Below are 27,468 nucleotides of genomic sequence, written 5' to 3'. Positions count from 1 at the left end.
GTGCTGTGCTGGTGTTACCAGAGGGTGGAAGATCTGTGGTGGCCTGTGACTGGGAACCGACTATCCCGAGGCCCACGATGGTCCGGGATGGTCATCTGGATCCAGTTGGACAGAGCTGCTGTCATCACTGTGGGCCTCTTCTGCGGGTGGGGTAGAGATGTCTGGACCCTCCTGTCTGGTGACTTTGGGTAGTGGTCCTGCAAGGGTATAAAAGCATGATTATTGCATCTGTGTGTGTCATGGTGTGCAATGGATGGGTGACCGTGTACCCCAGTTCTAGCATTCCTGTGTGGGTGCTTGTGTGATGATGGTTGAGGGGGGTGTTATGGGTATGTGCAGTGGGCATGCTTAGTGAGGGGTGTCCATGCTTTGTTGTGTCATGCAGGGCTTGGTGTTGGGATGGGTGGTTTGTGTTAGTAGTACATATGTGAGGAGTTGGAGTGATAGGGGAGGGGTTGAGGGTGGTGGTCTGTGATAGCATGCAGGTAGGGTGGAGGATATTATAGTTAAAATTTGACTTCCCAGAGTCCATTCCTCCACCGACTCCTCCGAGGCCCTCAGGATGCATAATAGTCAAGACCTGCTCCTCCCATGTTGTTAGTTGTGGGGGAGGAGGTGGGGGTCCGCCGCCAGTCCGCTGTACCGCGATGTTGTGCCTGGAGACCACGGAACACACCTTCCCCCGTAGGTCATTCCACCTTTTCCTGTGATGTCGTCCCGATTTCTTGGGTGCTGTCCCACTGCATTGACCCTGTCGACTATTCTTCGCCATAGCTCCATCTTCCTAGCTATGGAGGTGTGCTGCACCTGTGATCCGAATAGCTGTGGCTCTACCCGTACGATTTCCTCCACCATGACCCTGAGCTCCTCCTCCGAGAACCTGGGGTGTCTTTGCCGTGCCATAGTGTGGTGTAGGTGATGTGTGGGGTGGTGTATGTGGTGATATGTAGTGGTGTGTGGTGTTTTGTGTGTGGAAGTAGTGTGGGTGATGGTGTTGTGTGCCTCTGTATGGTGGGGTTGTCTATGCTGTGCTGTCTCTCTGGCTGTTGTCTAAATTTGTGGTCGTAGGGGTTTGTGGGTGATGTGGGTGTGTGTTTTATATAGTATTGATTGTGTGGGTGTGGTGGGTGTATGGGTATCAGGTGTGTGTATTTCGAATTGTCCAATGTGGCTTTGTTTTGGAGATGTGTGTGTATTTTGAGCGCGGCGGTGTGTACCGCCAATGGAATACCACGGTTGAAACCCCGCCGCGTGGATTCGTGTGTCGTGATAGCATGGGGGTATTTCTGTTGGCGTGACGGTGGAGGTTTTGTTTTCGCCAGTTTATTACTGACCTTTGGTGTGGCGGACTAGTGTGGGTGTCTGAATTTTGTCGGATTTCGGGATGTGGGTAGTAATAGCTGTGGCGGAATTCCGCGGCCGCGGCCGCAGCGGTGTGTTGGCGGTCTTCTGCATGGCGGTAAGCGGCTTTTACCGCCAATGTTGTAATGACCCCCTTAGTCTCTTTTCTGGCGATTTTCTTCACCGGGACGAACCTGCAAATCAGGCTGGGTCGCGGTTGAGGCAAGCTGGCTAGAGTTGCCGCAGCAGGTCGGTCCCTCTATGGAGCTTTTTTTCAAACGTTCTCCAAACTTCTCCAAACTTCTGGATCTTCTTCCAGATGTTCCTTTAAGGTTCTTTTAGGGTCCACAGCTCACCCCAAGGTTCCAGAAGCTCTGAGATGATCCTTGGGCATGTGGACTACAACTCCCAGAATGCACCTGGTGCAAACTCCTTTTTGGCCACTGGGCAGTGGTCAGCTGATTGATTTCTTCAGGAGTTGGTGCAGGGGACTCTGGTTAGCACTTTTTCACCTGTAGCAAACAGGGGGTCCCTCCTTGAACCAGTTGAGCCAGGCAAAGTCCAGGGTCCTGGTGCAGGCCAGGGGTCCAGCAGGGCAGTCCTTCTTCTTCTGTAGTTGTTCCTGGTACGGATCTGGTAGGGAACTGAGGTGTGGGTGCAGGTCTGCCAGTTTTATCCCTGCTCCTGGGTGAAAAACAGGGGGGTCCTGTTTCTCCAATCAGGTGCAGGGTCCTTCCCCCTGTGATGACCACTTCCTGGGAACTGTGGCAAAATACAATCCCAGGGGGAAACATTCCTCAAAAATCCAATGTGGCTGAAAGTGATTTTCGGAGGTTACATCTGGCTGAGCCCACCCACTGGTGTGGCTAAAAATCCTAAACTCACCCCTCTCCTGCCCTCTCCTAATCTAATCAAGGGGGCACCGACTTGTCTGGGTTTGCAGGATGTGGGGGTGTTGCTGGGTTGCTCCAAATGTCCTTCTCTGCCTTTGAAGACCAGTTTGGCAGCCCTCCCCTTCCTGCCTCACCATCTGAGGAGGGGAGATCTCCTCCCACAGGGCTGGCCAATCAGAGCACAGCAGCAAAAACAATGCAGGGCGGAAGTTGACAACTTTTCAGGTAAAGTTTACAACTCTTTACCTGAACAAGTTATATTAAATCCAACAACTGGAAATTGTGGGATTTATTATAACAATTAATTTGATACCAAACGTCTGGTATCTGTTACTTAAGGGGACTTTTAAAATTAAAATAAAGTCTCCCCATTCTAGCCTTTGGAGGCCATTCACTACAATGAGGGAAACATGAATTTGGCTGTTTTACCTCACCAGTGCTTATAAAACTATTTTTATAAGGTCCCTGCTTGTAGTTAGATGGCACCCAGCCCTAGGGGCTCATAGGGCACACCTTAGGGGTGACTTGTATGTAAAAATAAGGTAGTTTAAGACTTTGGCACTACTTTTAATTCCAAAGTCGAATTTGCATGTAACTTTAATTTAAAAGCAGCCAGCAAGGCAGGCCTTCCTTTAAAATGACACTGGGCACCACAGCAGTGCACCTATGGGGGCACTACCTATGCTGTGGTCCCTAAACCTCCATGACCTACCATATACTAGGGACCTAAAGGTAGGTTGACTTAGCCAATTATAATTAACCTGATTTGCATACTGTTTTTACACATAGCACAGGCCCTGGGACTGGTTAGCAGTACCCAGGGCACCATCAGAGTCAGGAAAACACCAGCAAAAAGTGGAAAATGGGGGCAAAAAGTTAGGGGCCTCTGCAATCAGTCCTGGTCTTTCACACTGAGCACTAACATTCAGTGAATTGCTGGGAGAAGGGATGCAATTTGTTTTTCAAGAAGGTTTTTAGGCCAAGGCCCTTTGTTGTCTATCCCTGATTGCTGCCAGTTGCAGATGACTTCAGCCAGGTGGTGAGATTTCACACTTCTGTGCCCCAGTGTTGTGGGTGCCCCACCTTAAAGCCAGCCCCAGCGGTTCATGCTGTGAGAAACATCAATTCAGAGAAGGGATGTTTCTTGAGGGCAGCTTGAGACAGACAACAGAAGTCCCAAAATAGCACAGGGCTTATGTAGAGATAGGAGCATTGCATGCAGACGACAAGGCATATGGTTTCATGTGCAGGGTTTAATTTATACTGCTAGGAGTGAAATCATTTACATGGACCTGTGCAGGTAAATGTGTACCTATGCACTGCGAGTGAAGAGGCAAAGACTTTCTGAGATACCAGCCCTTTGTGAAAAAATTCCTTATGTTACTTCTGATCAGCAACCATCTCTTGCCTCACCTGTTTTCATTGTTCCCTGTTCGGGGAGAACACTTTATCTAGTTGAGCATCAGTGCTAATACACTAGGACTGTTGACATGGTGTACTGCGCACTTTTGTAAACTCTGCTTGAGTATTTACCATCTCATAGGGTTTAAGCAATAAACTGCCTTTCAATACAAGGCCCTGGGTATCATGGAGCATGGAACATTAAGGATGAAGCTCAGGCCATAGCCTGACAGGTGAAAGGTTACTGCACTCTTTCACTTCCAGGGTCAGATACGTTTAGTGCTCTTACACTAGAAGATAGCCCTAAATGTTAACATACCTCCTGCAGAGATATGCACGTGAACACTAACTACAAGGTTTTAAGGTGTCCGGTTGACTCAGCATTTTGTCCTCAGGAAGTTGAAATGAGTGCCCTGAGTTTGGTGATAGTAGCATCACTTGCTAGCACCAAAGATATTTCAATTTTTAGGCACTGTGTAATCTGTAATATTATCACCATGGCAGCTGCATCAGAAACACTATAAACATTGGTAATCCACTCACTTTGGTACACTTGTACATTATCAAATGTAAATAGGTCAGCTAGCCCTGGTGTTTTTGTTATATCCAGGAGCTTGTTGTTTGCTTACCTTATAGTACATGCAGGGTTGTTCTGGGTAAATTACACACAACTGACACAAACACACACTTTGGAACATATCGCCAGACCTGCACTACATACTTGCACAGTGGGAAACAAACTTCAATACCTATACAGATTGCAACATTTTAGGAATGACACCAGCCAGACATGTTTTTTCAACATAATGCATATGCCTGCAAGTCGTGCATTATACGTCAACGAATTCCAACCAGCATTGCCTTGTTTTTAAATTATCAATACACCGGAAGAGCAGTTTTACAAAGTCCTTATGTACAAAAAAAACATAACTGGAAAGAGCTATTTGCACACTCTTGGTAATAAAGTTCCCTCTCTTAAAACAATAATGGTGTGTCTTTATGCTCTTAAGGTGGGAACATTTTAACATTATATTAAAAATGAGTAGATAACACATATTTGTAAATTATATTGGCAGAAACTCGAATGGGTTACTATGCACACACTCACTCTTTCCCACCATTTAGGTCCACGGACCTCTAAGGGAAAATAATTGATCGAATGGCAAAAAGGAAAAAAAAAGTATTAAATATTAGAAGTCACTCACCTTTCCACAAAGGACTTACAGTTTTTTCCTAGTACGAGATACAAAACCATGCCTGCGTACTGGTGCCGTGGGTGAAAGGTAATTAGCTGCTCTAGCACTATACAAAACTAAAATGTTGCATGAAAGACTACAGAAAAGATGCAAAAAACCAAACACTGTTAAAGTAAAAAAGATAAAGTAAATATAATATGTACACTGAAATGGATTACTTTCAGGGTTTGAAAGGGCTTCTAAAGCTGTTTAGTGCATTTACATAACAATGCACTTCACACCAGCAGCTGATAAAGAGGCGGCAAACAAGCATCTGCCTGCTCCCAAGTCACACTTTCCCCCTCCTGAGGCCCCCCAACCAACTTGTTATGGACGAGCAGGAGTGCAGCTCCTAGAACAGCAGGATCCTTTGTTGAGCGCACGAAGAGAATGTTTCAATTAGAGCTAATAATTCAAACATCTCAGAAAGTTTTTGTCTTTCGGCGCACACTAGCAAAGGCCCTGCACGCTAGGAAGGAGTAGTGTGAGCGCGCACCTACAAGCGCACCCTACAGGGAATGTAGGGGCTAGGTACAGACCAGGCCTATTGAACAAAGGAGGAATCACTGACAAATGGAGCCAATGCTGGAGGGGTCTCCTCTATGTTCTTTTGTTGGTCAAGAATTTGGCAGTGATGCCTGCAAAGTGCAGAGATGAGGCTCTCAGAGGAGAAGTCTGGATGGCGCTATCTTTAAATGTCCAAGCATGCTGTGTAGGAAGTTTGGGGCAGGGGAGGGGGGGTATTGTGATGCCCTAGGGTTGGCCAGTGTTGCCTGGGATCTAGAAGCCTCCACCACCATTTAAAATTTTTTGCCCAAGACAGAGAGAGTGCTTTTTACTGGAACTGATTGGCGGTGACAACCATGGACAACTAGAACGAAAAGACCAATGATACTAAAAAGACTAAGGGGGTCATTCTGACCCCGGCGGTAAAATGCACTTACCGCCGGTCATAAATCCTCCATAATCCCGCCGCGGTCGCGGAAACCCGCCACGGTCATTCTGACCCGCAGAAGGCAAACCTCCGAAAATCCGACAGCCACAACCGACCGCCAGACCAGCGGTCGGCGGAAAAGTGGAGGTGACAAAACCTCCACCGCCACGCCAACAGAAATACGCCCATGCCATTACGACCCACGAATCCACGCGGCGGTCATTCAAACGTGGTATTCCATTGGCGGGACACACCGCCGCGGTCAGAATACACACAAACGAACAAAACTCAGCCACATTGGACGATTTGAATCCCACACACCTGATACACATACACACACCACTCCCACACACACAATACAATATAAAACACACACCCACATCACCCACAAACCCCTACGCAAAAAAATTCTGAAAGAAGGCCAGAGCGAGACACCACCATCCACAAACTAGCAGCCACAGCCACTCCACACCATCACCCACACACTATCCACACACAAAACAACACACACCACCACACTCAACACACTTAAATACACATACTCCACCCCACACATCATACACACCACCCCATGGCACCCCAAAGACAACCCCGCTTCACAGACGAAGAACTCAGGGTCATGGTGGAGGAAATCGTTCGGGTAGAGCCCCAGCTGTTCGGCACACAGGTCCAATACACCAGCATTGCCCGGAGGACGGAGCTATGGCAGAGGATTGTCGACAGGGTCAACGCTGTGGGGCAGCACCCCAGAAATCGGGAAGACATCAGGAAGCGATGGAACGACCTACGGGGGAAGGTGCGTTCCATGGTATCCAGGCACAACATCGCCGTGCAGAAGACTGGCGGAGGACCCCCACCTCAACCCCCACAATTTACATCATGGGAGGAGGAAGTCTTGAACATCCTGCATCCTGACGGCCTCGCAGGAGTCGGCGGAGGAATGGATACTGGTAAGTTGAAGCTTCACTACTGCTTCCCCCCCACCTGCATGCCAAATCATACCCCAACCCTCACCCCCATCCTCGAACCCCACCCTCACCCCCACCCCCACCACCATCCTCACCCCCACCACCATCCTCACCCCCACCCTCACCCCCACCACCATCCTCACCCCCACCCCCAGCACACCTATTCCCCGCCAATGTCTCACCATCACAACCCACACATCCCAAAACCTAGGCCTGCATGCGTCCACTAAGCATGGACACCCATCACCAAAGCATGCCCAATGCATATACACATCCCCCCCACAAGCCACCCTCACCAAAGCCCCCACACACGAATGCCAGCACTTGGGGACACGGGAACCCACAGATACACCCATATGGCACACATTGAAACTATAACCATACCTCTATACCCCTGCAGGACCCGACCGTCAACACACCGCCGCGGAGGGCCCAGAATTCTCCACACCCCCCACCCAAGAGGCCGTCAGCGATGACAGCAGCTCTGTCGACCTGGACACCGATGACCAGCCCGGACCATCGGGGACCTCTGGACAGTCGGTTCCCCTCACACAGGCCCAGGCCACTACAGACCCAAACCCCTCTGGGAACACCAGCACAGCTCCCACCCAGCGGGCCCATGCCTCTGTCTCCAGGGCGCGTCAATCTGCGGTGTGTCTACCACTACAGGGCACCCAGGATAACCCACCACCCCAACAACAACAGGGACCTGGGGGCAGTGGTAGTGGGCACACCGGCCAGGGGGCAGAGGCCCAGGGAAACAGGGCAACTCGGAGGGCAGCTGTGCGACAGGGGGGGGACGGGCCCAGGGAACCCACTCTCCACGAGGTCCTCACCACCATCATGGGAGCATACAACCGCTCCCAGGAGACGATGGCGACGGTACTGGCCCGGTTCCAGGAGATCCAGGTACTGCAGGAGGAACACTATCGGGGGTACAGGGAGGACATCAGAGCCCTCACCTCCACCCTGGTTACCATGGTAGGGCTGCTGCAGGACCTCGTCAACACCAGGGCGGACACTCAACAACACCCAAGGGCCCCTGCCACTAGCCTGGACCAAGAACAGCCAACCACCTCCGCCGGCGCTAGTGGACAGGAGGCCCCCGCACAGCAGCAGCCCACCAGACCCCCACCTCCTGCAGGAGAAGAACCACCCCGCAAGAGGGCCCTGAGATCTCGCAAGAAGACAGAGTAGGATGTCAAGACCCCCGCCAGCAATGGATACCACCTGATGTCATCCCACTGTCCCACATTGTCACCCTGTCCATCCTTGAACTGCCCATGCTCCATCTCTCCACAGGCCTCTGGACAATGCACCTGTGTGACTGTTACTCTAGACTCTGCCATGGACAATCCTTCACCATAGCCCCCACCCACTTGAAACCACCCATCCCATTTTGAGCACTTCAATAAACACCTATTTTGCACAAAACTATCTGGAGTCTGGCTGTGATTTCAATATATTGTAATTGACATGACAGTGCAAATATGTCCTTGTACATGGTGAAGTCAACAAACAGCTGCCACAAAGCTGTAGTCCATGGGGAAACGAAGCACAGGACTCGTAGTGGGGACCCCAGATCTGAAATAGGGAGGGAAAAGCCACAACTCAGTCATCATACACTGGGGCAAATAGACAGGCAGCAGAGATGCAGGAGAGTAGTTCACATTTACTAAATTATCTTTGAATTGTTACCTGTGTCCTATTGGAAGTACTGTTCAATGATTCTGTCCCTGTTGTCTGTTTCAGCCCCGTCGTCTTCCTCCTCGTCACTCTCCTCAGGTTCCACAGCTGCCACAACACCACCGTCTCGACCATCCTCCTGCAGGAAAGGCACCTGGCGGCGCAAAGCCAGGTTGTGAAGCATGCAGCAGGCCACGATGATGTGACACACCTTCTTAGGTGAGTACATTAGGGATCCACCTGTCATATGCAGGCACCGAAACCTGGCCTTCAGGAGGCCAAAGGTGCGTTCGATCACCCTCCTAGTACGCCCATGGGCCTCATTGTACCGTTCCTCTGCCCTTGTCCGGGGATTCCTTACTGGGGTCAGTAGCCACGACAGGTTGGGGTACCCAGAGTCCCCCACTAGCCATACACGGTGTCTCTCTAGCTGTTCCATCACGTAAGGGATGCTGCTATTCCTTAGGATGTAGGCGTCATGCACTGACCCTGGGAATTTGCCATTTACATGCGAGATGTACTGGTCAGCCAAACACACCACCTGGATGTTCATTGAATGGTAACTTTTTCTGTTCCTGTACACCTGCTCCCTGTCTCTTGGGGGAACCAAAGCCACATGGGTCCCATCAATGGCACCAATGACGTTGGGAATATGTCCAAGGGTGTAGAAATCACCCTTCACTGTAGCCAATTCGCCCACCTCAGGGAAAATGATGTAGCTCCTCACGGATTTCATCAGGGCAGACAACACTCTTGATAACACCTTCGAAAACATGGGCTGAGACATCCCAGAAGCAATTCCCACTGTTGTCTGAAATGACCCACTTGCCAAGAAATGGAGTACTGACATGACCTGCACCAGAGGGGGAATCCCTGTGGGTTGGCGGATGAGGGACATCAGGTCGGGCTCCAGCTGGGCACACAGTTCATGTATAGTGGCACGGTTAAGACGGTAGGTCAGGATAATGTGGCGTTCTTCCATTGTCGACAGGTCCACCAGCGGTCGGTACACGGGAGGATTCATCCGTCTCCTCGCCAAACCCAGCGGACGGTGCCTAGGAAGGACAACATGGAGCACGCAGTCAAGCAACCCACAGGTACGTACTCACAGCTAGCACAGTAAACGATTCTCTATGCAGTGAATGGCGTGTCTGAGTGGCTATGCAAGGCCTAGGCCTGTGTGACGCAGTTGAAATAGAGCCATGTGGGCCCTGGAAATGGCGGCTGCCTGACCTGTGAAGTGTGACAGTGGGATGTGAGGTCAATGCGCTGGCGTGGCACACCGCGGTGGGCGGCGGGCGAAGACCGCGGCGCGAAGCCGCATTGGTTAACATTGAAGCCTATGGGTTTCAGGAGCCAATGGCGAAGGGCGCCGGCGGTGGCGGGACGCACCGCCGCGGTACGCACCGCCGCGGACGTGACCGCCATTTTCTATCTACTAATCCACTTGCGACTTGAACTTTCACAGGAGAGGACCTATACTGCAAGTGTTGCTGTGACCTCGGTCTGGAAGGGACAATGGCTGCTGCGCCTGGGGAAAGGGCCCCTGCCTTCACTGGAGAGGAGTTGGAGAAACTTGTGGATGGGGTCCTCCCCCAGTATGCGCTACTCTACGGTCCTCCAGACCAACAAGTGAGTTTAATTCAATCTGGATTTGGGGCCACTGGCTGGCTTGGGGGCCTGGCGGGCGGCCTGGCGGGGGGCCTGGCGGGGATGGGGGGCATGTTGGGCCTGGCGGGGGGCATGGCGGGGGGCATGCGGGGATGGGGGGCATGTTGGGCCTGGCGGGGATGGGGGGCATGTTGGGCCTGGCGGGGGGCATGGCGGGGATGGGGGGCATGTTGGGCCTGGCGGGGGGCATGGCGGGGATGGGGGGCATGTTGGGCCTGGCGGGGGGCATGGCGGGGGGCATGGCGGGGATGGGGGGCATGTTGGGCCTGGCGGGGGGCATGGCGGGGGGCCTGGCGGGGATGGGGGGCATGTTGGGCCTGGCGGGGGGCATGGCGGGGGGCATGGCGGGGATGGGGGGCATTTAGGGCCTGGCGGGGGGCATGGCGGGGATGGGGGGCATGTTGGGCCTGGCGGGGGGCATGGCGGGGGGCATGGCGGGGATGGGGGGCATGTTGGGCCTGGCGGGGGGCCTGGCGGGGATGGGGGGCGTTGGGCCACTGGCAGGGAAAATGCAGACAAACTTGAACGTGGTATTTCTCCCTCCCTGTACGTGTCACATAGGTCCGCGCCCATGAGAAGATCGGGATTTGGCGTGCCATCGCCAAGGGAGTCCGGACCCTGGGGGTCCACCATCGACGGGGCACCCACTGCCGCAAGAGGTGGGAGGACATCCGCCGCGGGACCAAGAAGACTGCCGAGTCTCTGCTGGGGATGGCCTCCCAACGTAGGCGGGGTGCCTGCCGTCAACTGACCCCCCTGATGTTCCGGATCCTGGCGGTGGCCTACCCTGATTTGGATGGGCGCGTGAGGGCAGCACAGCAGACACAAGGGGGTGAGTACAAGCATTATCTACTCTGTTGTCGCGCAGTGGAGGTGTCTGGGTGGGGGAGGAGGGCTGTGGGTCCCCCTAGGCCAGGGCGATATCTGTAGGCTGGGCACCCCCGTAAGCCCCTGTGTCCCCAGCCACCACCCTCAGTAGTTTGTCAGTACAGCCATCCCTGGGTCGTGTCATCCATGGGTGCAGTTGTCAACTCTAGGCGTGTAGGGCATGTTCCACGGAATGCGTAGCGGACCACAAGTGCTCAACTTAGTGCAGGGGGCATCTGTGTCTGTCATGTCCGCTAACTGTACCGGAGAGCCATGTACTCAATATCCCTTTATTTCTCTCTCCCCCCCCCCTTTTTGTTTGTCTTTCTGTGCTTGTGTGCATCAGCATCATCAGGCGGAGGAGAAGTGGCATCGGGGCAGGAGGGAGCTGCATCTCACATGGCCCAGGAGGGCCATGCCACAGAGTCAGACTGGACCAGTGAGACGGAGGGCGAGGGGAGCTCCACGACGGGGACGACTGGAGCCTGCAGCGACACGGACACGTCCTCGGAAGGGAGCTCCCTTGCGGGGGTGGCACCATCCGTGCCCCCCGCCATTACAGGTACAGCCGCCACCCAGCGCACCATCTCCGCCCTCCCAGCAGCCCCTCAGCGTTCGCCCCGTGCCCGCTCTGCCAGGAAGCCGGGCATCTCCTTCGCCCGAGGCACCTCAGGCCCTGCCCCTGTTACCCCCGCTGCCCTCAGTGAGGAGGTCATTGACCTCCTCCGAACGCTCATTGTTGGGCAGACTACCCTTTTGAATGCCATCCAGGGGGTGGAGAGGGAGGTTCATCGCAGCAATGCGTACCTGGAGGGCATTCATTCGGGTCAGGCTGCCCATCAGCGATCGTTCCAGGCTCTGGCCTCAGCACTGACGGCAGCCATTGTCCCTGTCTCCTGCCTCCCTCTACTAACTCCCTCCTCCCAGTCTCCTGTTCCTCTGCCTGTCCCACCCACACCATCAGACCAGCCTGCACACACCTCAACACCCAAGAGAAGCTCATCCAAACATAAGCACCACAGATCACGCAGACATTCACACACGCAACATTCCGATGCAGACATGCCAACAGTCACTACCACCTCTGTGACCCCCACCTCCTCGTCTCCCTCCTCCCTCCCTGTGACGTCTACACTCACACCTCCATTCACCTCACCATCAGCCAGTGTTTCCATCACCAGCACACCCTCCACTCCAGTCCGCACACGTGCAGTCACCACCCCCACTGCCATTTACACGTCCCCTGTGTCCTCTCCCACTGTGTCTGTCACCCCCTCTTCCACACCACACAAACGCAGCCACCCACCCACCCTACAGCCATCCACCTCACGACAGCCTATCCCTCCTGCACCTGCACCCAAAGACAGCAAACGTGACTCACCTACAACCACATCCTCTCCCTCCACTCCCATTCCCACTGTACCTACCACTCTCCATTGTCCCAAGAAACTCTTCCTCGCCACTGCTAACTTCTTTCCTGACCCTGAGCCCCCCCCTCCTTCTCGTCGGGGTAAGAAGAGCACCTCAGCCACCACCAGCCCTGCAGCCCCCTTGACAAGGGTGCAGGGGTATTGGAGCCCGCCAGCCCGCATGTCTGGATCTTCGCCCAGCAGCAAGGGGACAGCCAGCCCACCCCCTGGGAAGAGGAGCAGAAGGCGGAAGGGGCGCCGCAGGAGCCCGCCTTCTACATCCCCCCCGGACACCACCCAGAGACAGTCACCAGCCACAGCTCCAAAGGGAGGAAAGGGCCACAGACTCACGACTAAGGAGGGCAAGGGCAGCAAGTCGGAGAGGTCAGGCAGCAGGCATGCTGCCCAGGAGGAGCCCACAACCCCCATAGCCGCTGCCCCGGGAGGAACCGGCACAGCTGCCCCGGGAGAGCCCACCACCCCCATAGCCGCTGCCCAGGGAGGACCCAGCCCAGCTGGCCAGGAGGGCCCCACCACCCACAGCCCAGGTGGGCATTGAAGGAGCACCATCCCCGCTGCCCAGGAGGGCACCACCAGGCAATGAGCAGTTGGCCATAGACTGGCCGCCGTCTCAAGCACCGCTCCGCTGGGCCCCGCCGTCTCGAGCACCGCTCCACTGGGCCCCGCCGTCTCAAGCACCACTCCGCTGGGCCCCGCCGTCTCAAGAACCGCTGAACTGGGCCCCGCCGTCTCAAGCACCGCTCCGCTGGGCCCCGCCGTCTCAAGAACCGCTGAACTGGGCCCCGCCGTCTCAAGAACCGCTGAACTGGGCCCCGCCGTCTCGAGCACCGCTCCGCTGGGCCCCGCCGTCTCAAGAACCGCTGAACTGGGCCCCGCCGTCTCTAGCACCGCTCCGCTGGGCCCCGCCGTCTCAAGAACCGCTGAACTGGGCCCCGCCGTCTCAAGAACCGCTGAACTGGGCCCCGCCGTCTCAAGAACCGCTGAACTGGGCCCCGCCGTCTCAAGCACCGCTCCGCTGGGCCCCGCCGTCTCAAGAACCGCTGAACTGGGCCCCGCCGTCTCAAGAACCGCTGAACTGGGCCCCGCCGTCTCAAGAACCGCTGAACTGGGCCCCGCCGTCTCAAGCACCGCTCCGCTGGGCCCCGCCGTCTCAAGAACCGCTGAACTGGGCCCCGCCGTCTCAAGCACCGCTCCGCTGGGCCCCGCCGTCTCAAGAACCGCTGAACTGGGCCCCGCCGTCTCAAGAACCGCTGAACTGGGCCCCGCCGTCTCAAGAACCGCTGAACTGGGCCCCGCCGTCTCAAGCACCGCTCCGCTGGGCCCCGCCGTCTCAAGAACCGCTGAACTGGGCCCCGCCGTCTCAAGCACCGCTCCGCTGGGCCCCGCCGTCTCAAGAACCGCTGAACTGGGCCCCGCCGTCTCAAGAACCGCTGAACTGGGCCCCGCCGTCTCAAGAACCGCTGAACTGGGCCCTTCAAGGCAAGACCCGCTGAACTGGGCCCTTCAAGGCATGAGGCGCTGAACTGGGCCCTTCCAGGCAAGAACCGCTGGCCCTTTGGCAGACGTGGCAGGGCAGGATCTATCTCGGGCAGGGCTGCAGGATGTCCTCTGGCCAACATGCCTCCTCCAGTGGCAGTGGGGTCTGTTATGGACTGTATGGACTGTGGCTTTGCACTCCCCAGGATGGCCCAGTGGGCAGGCCACCCACTGTATGGACTGTATGGACTGTTGCTTTGCACTCCCCAGGATGGCCCAGTGGGCAGGCCACCCACTGTATGGACTGTATGGACTGTGGCTTTGCACTCCCCAGGATGGCCCAGTGGTCATGGAGTCCCCTCGTGGATCTGGCATCGTGTACTCAAGTGGCTGAAGTGCCCCCCTTCCCTTCCCCCTGAGGTGCCTGTCCTATTTTCTTTCTGATGCCCCTGCAGTGTTCTCTCCGTGGAGTTCTTGTCGTGGGACTGGGCCTTGCCCCTTTGCACAGGACCCCTGTGGTCCACGGACAGTGGTTGGACTACATTTAGTAGCTGTGTATATTTTGTACATAGTTTATTTATTTATTGGGATTACTGGTGTCCATATTTCAATATATCTGCCCGTTTATGATCTCTTCTTTTGGTCTTTGCATTATTTCGGAGGGGGGGGTTTGTGGGTTGTGACAGTGATCTGTGGGAATGCATTGATGTGTGTGTTGTAGTGGGTATGGGTGGGTGGGTGTGTGCCGGTAATCTTTTCCCTCCCCTGTGTCGTAGGTGCAGTACTCACCGATGTCTTCCGCGCCGCAGGGCGTGCTCCTGGTATATGAGCAGGTATAGGAGTGCGGGGATGACCTGCAACTCTGGTTCCATACTGCCGGAATCTCGCGTGGAGTGCGTAGAGGTGAGCGCTTTCCCGTTCGTAGTCTGTTTCCGCCGTGTTTTTATCGGCGGTGCTCCCGCCCCGGAAAAGGTGGCGGATTGGTGGGTCGTGATAGGGTGGGCGGTACATTGTCTGCCGCCTGGCTGTTGGCGGGGACCGCCGCGCTGTTTGTTTGTACCGCCGTGGCGGTCGGAGTGTTAATGCGGCGGGCTGTGTTGGCGGTTCCCGCCAGGGTCAGAATTGCATATTTTGCATATTTTGGCCGCCGCTTTATCACCGACCGCCAGGGTCAGAATGAGGGCCTAAGAGGCAGAGTTAAGAGCCTCTTGCACCATATATTGCCACATTTGCATAATTTTTTTTACGCTACTGTGGCGTTATTAAGGTAAAAACGCTGATCCATATTCACAAAGTGATGCACTGCAAACATTGTGCCACTATAACCCCTTGTGCCACATTATGCCTGTGCCAGGCACACTGTATGCAGGGGGGGCGTTCCACCATTAGGCGGGCCAAAAAAATGGTGCACAGAAATCTAAAAGTTTTCTTTGCGCTATTTTTTTCAGCATTTTTAACGCCTGCTCTGAGCAGGCATTAAAAGGGGGCACACCATTGGTTACAGTGAGCCCCTATTTACTGTTTAGGGTTAGCACCAAAACTTTGGTGCTACCCCTGAACAGCACATCAAAAGCTTAAAAAAAAATAATGATGCTATTGCCCTCTACCCTGCGCCACGATGCACCGTATTTTAATTTTAAACACGGCGCACACATAGTGGCAGTAGGGGGATGTTAGGGGGATAAAGGAAAATGGTGCTACACTGGGAGCAGTGTCACTTTTCTTAAATCTGCCCCTAAGGACTTTGCCCACTGTTGGCCCCAGGATCAGTTGGTCTCTCCAAGGGTCAGTGAGACAATCCCCTTACACTCCCTGAGGACCAATTGGCAGAAGATCTGGACTTCTACACCTCATTGGGGGAGAGGAGAACTGGAGACAAAGACCAGAATAAAACCCGGCACAAAAAGCCAGAAGAACCAACCCCTGGCAAATGACACCACTTTTGAGACCAGGAGTCCTGCTGGAACTGCACCTGGCGCCTAGAACTCACCCCCAGGATTAAAATTAGTGCAGGTTCGTCCAAATCAGCCCTAGCGGACTGATTTATGGCCTTTTTAAAGTTGGTGACCTTTCCCCCCACTGAGGATTAAATTGCATGTGGCTCTATGAGCATCTTCCTTAAATTACCTCGGGCTATGCCAGGGCCCAGGGGTAAGCACAAGGATTATCTTCCTATTTAACACAGGAAGTGGGGACGTGTGGGGCCCCCTTCCTAGGCTCACTCTGGCCCTTGGAGGCCCTCAACTCCCCAGTGGCTGATGCAGCAAGACAAAGGGGTAATGCTATTGTGCTCCTCCCATCAAAGAGAAGAGGGGACCAGGACCCTGTCCCCAGGCCACTGGTGCATAGATGACCAGGTGAGTGCTGTTGGCTACCCCCATCTGTGGTAGGTTCACCCCCACTCCCCTTGACAGAGCCCGTGGAAGCGGGGCAGCCACCACACACAAAACATCCTTCCCACATTGTGAAGGTAGGGGGGGACGCATGCTGCTCTCTCCAGTGACAGCAGAAATAGATGCAGGCTGGGCTGAAAGCTGGAGGGACAGATGGGGGTGGGCTCCATCAACTGCCCCCACTGAGGAAATAATAAATAGTGCCTGAGTGGAACAGGGCACCCCTAACAAAGAAAATAAAAACAAAGAGAAACAATGCATCTCAAGACCACAGAGTGTCAAAAGGTTGGGGCCGGAGCAGCAATATCAATATTCACTGCTCCTCACAGCAGTACCCCATAATGCCCTGCGCAACTTCTTCAACTGGTATATCTTCTTTCCTGTAGTGGCTCCAAATGGGCAGAGGCACCACCAATGATGCTGTAGAGGGCTGCATGCAGCAAAGTATCCCCAGCCCAGTGAATCTGAAGGCCAACCCTATGTTTGTGAGAGGCAGGAATGTATTGCACCTAGACTTTTCGTTCATTATTTCAGACATTCCCAAGAGTTTGGTTTTCTGTTGGGAATGCAGCACTCTCTTCAAAGTTGATTAAAGGCTGTATTATGTGGGCTGAAAGTGTATTAAAAAAAAAACACAGACACTTTTTGTTTATCTGTAATGCATTATTGACTCTCTGTGCCAAAATATAGTGTTGAAATTCTTATGGATATTAAGGATGGTATTTATTTATTATTACAATGAATTGTTGGTGGTTTTACCATGTGGATTACTAGTCTTTTAAATAAGGTGCACCTGAGTCCAGGCAATTGGCTCGCCATTTATGTTGTTGTGATGACTCTTGACACAGCAAATAAGCCTGTTTTGTTTAAAGTATTACCCCCCTATATTTTGTTATGCTATCTTATAAGTGGGAGAGTTGCTGTGATGTTGGGGGTCATGATGACCCTTTATGGGTCGAATGTGATTTCAGAGTTCCACCAATGTATCTCTATCTGCCTTATGTATGTTTTTGTCAATTAATGTGTAGTATTTAGTAGTATGTGTGTAATAAATGTACTTTTCCTTTTTGGAAAGAAAAAACACTGACTAGACAATCATTTATTGAGTCTTATTACTTCATGCCAGTGAATGGTGATTGCTTGCCCACACAACTTCCCCTGAGTAGTCCTCAGACTGTCGAGCACTACATTGCAATGTTTGGTTCCCAGTAAAAGGAAATCGTGACCTATTACTTATGCAGGCTTCACAACCTGCACAACTAATAACCCAATTTCCTACAGTAACTGTAAGAAATTGGATTGTTCTTTGGTGTGAGTGACTGTCTACTTCAAGGAATATTCACAATCCTTGTCAGAGCGAACCCTTTAATTTACTAAATAAACTTGAGCTCAGGCTCCTAGTAGCTATGGCACAGGGCAGACAGGCTTACTTAGGGCAATATGCAAAACAGTTATGCAACACCAAACTAGTTATAAAATAAAAGTGTCAAAACATACAAATTCCAAACCAACCTAGGAAGATAGAGGGAAATGTTATAAACAAAATAACAGACAAATGAAAAAAGCCATTCAAGGGAACTGGAGATATAAATGTTTAAAGCCTTAGGTAGAAACAATGCCAAGAAGAATGAAAGGGCCTGATTTATACTTTTTTAGTGCCTCATTTGCATCACTTTTGTTTTACACAACAGCGGCACAAACTTACAAAATATAATTTAATTTAAGTTTGCGCCACTTTTGTGTCAAAAAATGGTGCAAATGTGGTGCTAAAAAAGTATAAATCGGGCCCTAAGTACCACAACAAACCCAGAGACATAAGCATTGTAGGTAAAACCAAGGTCTTTCAGAAATTAGCATGAGGAGCCACAAAAACTGTTTTGGCATCCTATTCTCTCTCTTTCAAATATTCTCCAAATTTTAAATGTGGTTCAACAAACCTGGCAAGCAGGATTTAACAGTGTGGTGTCACAGGATGTCCACAGCCCCCACTTGGTGGAGTTAAGGCAAGTTATATCTACCCATTCAGGTCAGCCTGTTGTTTGCTCCTGGGAGACCTTTCACACCTCATTCCCAGGCTTTACCATTGAATTAAATGTTCAATCATTTAAAACTATATCGGTTTAATTATTCTTCTAGCTGGTCTCTTTCCACAGTTAGCAGTATTAGTATATGTTTGCTGTGGCACGATCTAGTTGGCTGAGGCGAGGCCCTAGCCGGGCAGAACCTACCACTCACATCAGGGTGGGTGATTACACTCACTGTGTATAACCTGTGCTCACCATTGGGTAGCTTGGCACAGAGCAGTCAGGCTTATCGTAGAAGCCAAATTGTAAATCACTGGCACAGGACGTCCACACAAAAGTACGATGAGCGTCACAAACAAGACTTCACATGAGGTGTATGTAAATAAAGTTTGTATTCAACACACTGAATTAACACCACATGAACATTATGTAAATCTGAGCATAAATCACAATCAGAAAGATCACTAGTAGTACACGGCCCAACAGTGTTAATACAACAACAGCAGTATGTACACATACAAAAATAATACTTTCCCTCCCTGCACCCACATGCGGTACTACCACATTGGGAGCATGAGACACATCCCAACAATCAGCCCAATTCAATATAAAATAGTAATTGGATGCTTCCCGGTTCCCAACAATGGCAGCAATGTATACATATGGAGGACTATACCACCTTTGAAATAGCTCCGCGGCCTAGGTTGCACCACCTGGTGTGCAATAACTTGAGCCGCACCAGACCAATTCGGTCGCACACACACACATGCCAGTTCAGTGATACCGCACAGGTAGAATGCGGCAATGCTGTGGGGATGTCCCCACCTCCGAGGGTCGCAACCAGTGACATGGACATGGCCTGCATTGTGCATGAGGTAGGATGTCTCATGAGAGAAATGCGGAACAATTGACAGCAGGCCACCAGGGGAATCACAACCAGTAATTTATTCAACACCAGTCAAACCCTTATGTGTGATATGGCCCCACGGTGAAGGGCCACACTCCTTGAATGCAGGCAGTTCTTTGCAGGCTCTGCACCAAGCAAATATGATCTCCAGGCACAATTCCTAGCTCTATGCTCACACCACTGCTACCCAGTGGAATCTGGCTGACGATGTAGGCACCTAGGAGGGCACGACTCCCCAGATGACACTGTAGAAGGTGTGGAGCCCTCGAATTAGGTCTCTGGTGCCCATGAGACCTCCACACAGAACAGGGGGCAAGCAAACAAGGCCTTGCAGAGCACACTTCAGAGTGTCTCCCTGCCACAGATGTGGTTTCTCTCAGATCCCAGTGAAATGAAGCTTAAATTAAAAAGGCACACAAAAGGAATTTTAAAACATGGAAATGCCCACTTTTTAGAAGTGGCATTTCCAAGTTAATACTGACAAAACCACCTTTACTATTGCAAAGGGGTTGTCTTTAGGAACCTAATGATAGTAAATGTTATGAGACTGCTCCACTGCAATTCACTATGGCAGCAAGGATTATTTACAAACCTTCCCCTATATTAACACATAGGCAGAGTAGCACTCAATGGTAGTGAAAACACACAAGGGCATTCTTCACTCCATGGGCATGTGCCTTGGGGCACTCACAGGCCTTCATTAGCAGTCTGGACACAAGCTTTGAGAACACTACAAGGGTGTAAGTGTGCCATACAGGCCTGCTGTGACATGCTCAGTATATATATAAAAGTACTAACCACTGGAAAGTGCCCAGTGCTCTAAGGCCACTTAGAGAGCATCAGCAAAACCTGAAGGAAAAACCAATATCCCTCGTATTGGAACCCATGTGGGGGGTTTTCCCCTATCAGGATATGGGACACCCTTGTGTACCTACCCTGCCTTCTGCCTACCACTAGCCCTGCCCTCTGGGGGTTGCTCTAGGGTTAGCGGAAGGCCAACTCATGGCTGCCCCCAGTGTAGAAGATGCCACCCTGAGCGTAGGTGCACCTGCACCTCCACAGGCCTGCACTTCCAGGACTATTACATGTTGGTCAGGCTACTCTGGTGGGTGGCACACTCTGTGCAATGTCCCACTAGTGGCCAGGGCTATACCCACCCCAAGTATGTGGTGTACCTTTTTATAGGGCACTCCTGGGTATGGCACCTCAACCAATCATGTAAAAGCCTCGTCCTGGCATTAGTGGGAAGGGTGCACGCGCTTTCTCCCTGCGGTACAGTGGGAAAGTGCAGAGAGTCCTAAGGCCACGCACAGAGAGTCAGCAAAACATGGGAGAAAAAAAGGCAAAAAGTTTCAGGGAAGTCCCCTAAGAAGGGCCATGTCCATCAGTATGGTACAGTATAGTCTGTGCCCTGTTTTCTTTTACTTAGGCCTGCCAGAGTGAAAATATCTTTCTTTGTCTTGTGACTGTAGGCACACTGTATTATTAATTTCGTACATGACCAACTTTTAAATCCATGCACCTTACCATGTGCAAGACATGGCTTACATAGGGATGACACATTTTTAAAAGGGAGGCTTTTACATGTCAAAAAGGGTTATTTTAACAGCTTGCTCTGCAGGTTTTACACTGCAGTAGTTAGGCTGCAGTGTTCAGTCTAAAGCCATGTTTCCTTTTCCCGTACTAGTGGATGGCACAATAGGTGCCCACAGTCCAAAAGCAGCATTTAACTTACAAGTCCCAAAGTTGTAGGACCAGTGCTAGAGTACAATAGAACAGGTTACTGACAACTTGCGCTACCTGCAGTGGTGTGCATGCTCACATAACAGCCACCTCCATCAGCATCTCCCCCAAACTATTATTGGTGCAAGAGCCATTTCGAGTTTTATCCCACATCAAAACACTTTGCACCATTCTTACTTTGCCCAAACAGTACATATGTCAGCGCAACAGACAGCCAGAGCTTGTCAAATTTGTTGGCCCATTAGGACCTTGGGCATTTCTACCTGAAAAACGACACTGTTAAGACTTCGGAAATGTCTAGTTTACTAACTGTAACTACTCAAAGCTTATAACAAATGATGGTTGAAAATGAAAGTTTCTACTTGTCTTCATTTCTAGCAGCCAAGCATAGTTTAGCTGTACAGATGTTGCAGACTACAGAAGCAGTGACATCCAAGTCATCTGCAAGCCTGTTGTATGGTGCAGAAGAATCATTTACCCCCAGATTCACCAACGGTAACTGTGCACCTACTTGATCTACAACAAACGTTGAAGGTCTGGCACTATTCTCTTCTACCACAGTAGGATATGGTTTATCAAAAACCACCTGCCCATCTCCACGGCATTGTACATTTCTGGTACTAGTGCACAAATGTGTATGCACGCTGCATGGAATATAGTCTCATTGCTGTGACTGCATGTGTGGCAGCAGTGTTTTCATGCAAATAACTGCATACAATGTATTGTAGTCTGGAGTTCTCAAATTAGCATGAGTCAAAGAAGTGACATAAATATGATTGTCAAAAAGTACATGGTCCAATATATCAAAATTCCAACAGACAGTATGAATCACAAAGCCAGTCTATTAAATGCAATGTGCTGTGATTTCAGCATGGGTGGTAAAATATCAGACAGTATGTGATGCACAGAAAAGTACACTCCATGTCTTCGCATAACCCGTCTGACCGAAAAGTACGACCAACTTGTGTTTCATCTAAACTAGACTTTCTTAGGGTGTAGAGACATAAAAAAGCATGATGCAAACATATCATGTTACCTTTTCATAACAGCAATGAAGAAAAGGGAGTGTTATACCAGAAAGCATACCACTAACAGCCATATACAACCACCACGACCTACAAATGTAAAACAAACCCAGAAAGTGCACAAAACACAGAAAGTACCACATATGTGGCAGGTCCAAACCAATATCACCTGCTAACCGCAAACTAAACAGTGTTTTTAGGTAATTTGTTACCTACATTATTAGCATCTTACAAAAAGTAAAACAAAAGCTTTATAAGCAATTCAACTGATAGTCATGCAAATGTTTGCAGATGGCATCCACAACAAAAAATGAGCTCAGGTTTTACCAATCATTTACACATACTTAGAATTATCAAATAAATTTCTAAAGTAAAGAAATCTAAACATTTTTTTTAAAGGTAGCCAAAGTTGCCTAAAATGTTTATAGTGTCCTCGCCATAATAATGTTTAAAAAATTCAATAGTTAATGGTGGTCCCTTCAGCTTAAAATCTCTGTTAAAGGTAGGTTTTGGTTTCGTCTGTTCGTTTGACATTGACAGGTGGTTATAACAAACATGTTTGTGTGTATGGGAGTCACTTTAGTATTTTGAGGCATCTTATGTCGTGTGTGTGTGTGTGCGTGATGGTATTTGTTTTGTTTTGTCTAATGGTGGGTATGTTCATACATGATGGAAAGTGTGGCAAGATAATTATATGTGGTTGGGCACCTGATGGTGAGTGTAATGGCATATGATGGTATGGTTGGGGCGGCATCTGATGTTGGGAGGATTTGATGGTTGTTTGTGGGCATGTGATGGTGTATATGTGGGTATCTAACAGTCTTTGAGTAGGTGTTTGATGATATGTTTGGGTGTCCGAAGGTGATGGTATATGTGAGCATGTAATGGTATGTGTAGTTGTCTGAAGGTATGCATTAGGTCCTGATGGGATGTGTAGGTGTTTGATTAAAGTAGTGTGAGTGTTTGGGTGTGTGTCTGAACATGTTAATGGGTGATGCTAGTGTCACTAGCTATGGAAGAGTGCTAGCTAAATTCCAACAATCCAAGTCTAGCGTGTCCCTCAACTGCAGACAGAGGTTCATTAGCAAGGCCCATAATTTTCCTCATTTGTGGTTCCACTTTGCTCAAAGTCTCTAGTTAAAAGTGGAAGTGGATTGTTCTAGACTGCACAGGTGTCACTAATCAATACAGAGAAGCCACATTACTCCTTCACCCCTGAATGATATTTCCTAGGAGCAGCACACAGGCTTACCAATCACACTACACAGAAGTCTGGGAATTGTTTTAAATTGGGAGAATAAACTGAGGATGAATGCCTGCCCTTATCCTTCTACTGTGGAACAACCTGCCCAAGCTTGCCCAAGTGTGCAGTTCAGAGAATGCAGGGCATCCTTTATAGACAGCTCCCCCTTCCTCTCCCAATAGAAGGCAAGTCTCAGGAATGAGCCTGTTGTTTGAGGGGTGACTTTGAACTGCCAACCAATCAGAAGGGTAACTAACTTGGCCCAGCAAAGTAGTTTAAAACCTGAATGTCATTTAGGCTGACACAAGAATATGTTTCCAAATTTAAAATATATAAATAGATGCCTGTCAATAGAAATTACGAGGAATGTGTTTTTGTGAGCCTGGATCATATACAAAAAGTCACATGAATAGCATTCTTACATTGTCACAGTCCAAACTTGAATTTTGAGCATGTTTTACTCAAAGTGTAAACATTGTCAAAACACTACAAAAAATACATTTAACACTAAAAGAGCACTTTTTTAACATTTCCAATTGAATTAGAAGCCCTGAGCAAGCGACAACCCACTTAGTTACATCTGTGACGGGGCTCCCTGTGCAAAGATACCTGAGGCAGATGGGTGAGTCTTATATCAGTATTGTTCGCTCAGCGTCCACAGATGCACATGCATGTGCACATGTTTTCATTGTATAACCAATTCAGGGCCTCCAACTAGGTAGTGCAGATTCCCAACCCATACCACACATTACTCCTTATTCATTATCAATACAATTAACACTGCTGCCTGGGCTAAGAACCAAGTGAGTGGTAGGTAAGGTCAACTTTAGGCCAGGGTGTGGACTCAGATTAGGTTTAGTTATAGACTAATCTAGTTACTGAAAGGTAAAATACAGACTGGTATAATGGATGGCATAGAAGCCACTTAGGAAGGTGTTTGAAACGGATGGCATGTGCCTTGAAGGTAGCTAATGAGCAGGTGCAGTCATCATGCCTTGTTTTAGCCACTAAATAGCCAAAAGTCAGAGATGCAAACATAGTGTAGTGCTTACAAATGTTGGTGACTGGGTTTTGGGCAAGAATGGAATCCTTTGATAGAATTTACAAATGCAGCAGTTGTTGTTAAGAAATTAATTTGACTTACCTGCACCTTGAAAGATGGTCTTAGATATATGTGCATCACACACTTTTTCCCCACTATGTAGTGAATAAGCAGAGACCCTAACATAGTGTATGGTTAAAATGCCTTTGTGATTGTTTGAGGGGGAAGGAAGGAATTCCTTATTATTGTTTACAAATGGAGTTGTTCTTGTTAAGAAATGAGCTTGACTTACCTCTTCCTGTACTTCACAGCCCTCACCGAATCCTCATTCTGGATTGGCCCTAGAAGAAAGACACTAATGTGGTTAATGTCACTATCAACCAAATTGAGAGCATATGTGATAAAAACACTTATCTACTGAACTTAGAGGGAAAGGAAGAGGAGGAAACCAAAATAGAGGTAGAGGTTATACTGTTACTGTTAGAAACAAGGGAGGAAGTAAAAGTTGATAAATCAAAGGACATAGGTTGAGAAGAAAGAAGGAAATGTAAAAGGAATTAAAAGGAGGGTATAAAACATCAACAGAAACCAAAACAAATAAAATAGGAAGTTAACAAAAACTTAGGGCCTGATTTAGATATTGGCAGAGGAGTTACTCTGTCACAACAATGATGTATATATAGTCAGCCGAAATCTAAATCCCATTATACTGAATGGGATTTAGATTTTGTTGGACGGTATATCCGTCACTATTGTCGCAGAGTAATCCCTCCACCAATATCTAAATCAGGTCCTAAGAAAGTTGTGAAAATTACCAAAAAAGAAAGAAAATAATGAGAGACCTGTGAGACCTGTGAATGTGAGATTTTTTATTGCAAACAATGAGTAAGCATGACTTATCAAAATAAAGCATGCCTGCAGCATGCAGTTGGTGGAGTTGAATATGATGATGGCACCAGCCTTGCCCTTCCCTTTGGCTCTGGCATTCATTGGTTGTCCAGAAAACAGGAAAGAAAAAAACATCACATGTTAGTAATATTGACCACTATAAGAGAAGGTAAAAATAATAGTCAATCAAATCTACAACATCAATAACCCACTTTGTCCACCCCTTTACCCTAATCATACGAGTTCCTTCCTCCTGAAATATCTAGACCTGATCATTATTACCCAACCTAAGCTAAATGCAAAGTTGCACAACATACATATCACATCACTCTGCAAAGGCCCTGCACCCAGCCTTCCCGAGTGTCTGCCAACAACCCCACTGTTCATGGCTTTTGGCAGTGAGCGGCAAGGGTTTGGTCACCAGAACCTTCCATTAAAGGCCAGCTCCTTGCTGCATTCAGGCTTTGGCTATTTGCAGCATGGTGTAGTCCCACTGGGCCTGGTCTCCAGTCAACACACCGCAGTTGTGTAACCTCCCCCCGCTGTGCACAGCCTTTAGCTATGCACAGCAGGAAGGTAACTCTGGCCAGGCCCTGGACCTACCCCCTTGAGGACAGCCACATTTCACAGAGCACAGTTGCAGGCCATGTGAAGTGGGAGGTTTGCCACAGGGTCTGACTTCTGGCCAGACCTGTACTCAGCCCTCCACTTCATATTTCCAACCCCCCTGTGGGTGTCCAACCCCCTGCTGTGCACACTTTTCAGCAGTGCACAGTGGGACATTTGCTGCAGGGTCTAGTTACTGGCCACATCCTGCACCCAACCTCCACTGATGCCAATCACTACACAGTCCCACTCCTCACAATTTATTTATTTTTAAATGTTGCTCTACTGCGGGACTCCCACAGGGTCCCTCTGGATTGCCTTCACTTCACCAGTGGCAGGGGATCAGGGTATCCCTAATCTCCATCTCACATCTTTTTTTTTTTGTTTCAGGTCCCTGAACTATATATATATATATATATATATATATATATATATGTATATATATGTATGTATATATATATATATATAACTATATATATAACTATATATATATATATATATATATATATATATATATATATATATATATATATATATATATATAGGAAAAACGAAAATGTCCTAAATGAAAGCGCGCTCCCAACTGGTTACATAAACGGGTTTCAAACAAAGCTAGCAACTCACGATGAATCCTTGAAGCATTTTCATTTTTTCTGGCCTTTAATAGTAAAGTCATCTCTGGATACGTGTTTCCGGGTAGATCCCATCATCAGCAGAGAAAATATGAAAAGTATTTCACCCTCGTGGGTGCAGCCAGTGCTGGATGTAATCCAGACATCTCTTTAAAAGCACTGAGTGCAAGGCTCTTCAGCTAGTTTAATTAATTGCAGGCACCTGATGAATCCATTAAAATACCAGTCCTGCCCCTTTGGGCCTCTGAAATGGCAAGTGCACACTGGTTATAGTAGTCCTGCAAAATCGTATTCCCCAAGTGGGTTGCTAGAGCCAAACACGAAAAAATGAAAAACAAAGTGCATAACCTATGCAGGCAAGTTCACAATAAAATTGTCGGATTTGCTAAAAATATCCCAACCATGTTGTTCAAATGTGACCATCAATCTAGTCACAACGACCTGCTCCGATGTGCAGTGGGCGCTTTCCCGGCTGGACAGGCCGGTTATAAACAGCAAAAACGAAAATGTCCTCAATGAAAGCGCGCTCCCAACTGGTTAAATAAACGGGTTTCAAACAAAGCCAGCAACTAACGGTGAATCCTTGAAGCATTTTCATTTTTTCTGGCCTTTAATAGTAAAGTCATCTCTGGACACGTGTTTCCGGGTAGATCCCATCATCAGCAGAGAAAATATGAAAAGTATTTCACCCTCGTGGGTGCAGCCAGTTTACCCGGAAACACGTGTCCAGAGATGACTTTACTATTAGAGCTTGCCTCCTGTTGTTTGAAGTCTCTGGGACAGCAAAGACTTCTCTCAGCCAGCACATGGAGTCTCTGGAGAGACTCCTACTCTGCTCTGTGGTGCCTATCCAGTTCCTGGGACCGGGAAAGGAGAATCTGGCAGCCTAAGAGGAAGAAATCCACGCACAGAACGCCGTGCGGATAAAAGATCGACGCAACTCCGATCTGCTGCTGAAAAATCGGCGTGCTGCCAGATTTGCAGCTGAAAATCGATGCTCGCTTGTAACGAGACTAAAGAATCGATGCACGGAGATAGAGAACGATGCGCAGCATCGCTGATG

The sequence above is a fragment of the Pleurodeles waltl genome, chromosome 9, assembly GCF_031143425.1.
Source record: "Pleurodeles waltl isolate 20211129_DDA chromosome 9, aPleWal1.hap1.20221129, whole genome shotgun sequence".
Classification (NCBI taxonomy): Eukaryota; Metazoa; Chordata; class Amphibia; order Caudata; family Salamandridae; genus Pleurodeles; species Pleurodeles waltl.
This window is presented reverse-complemented; position numbering follows the sequence as displayed.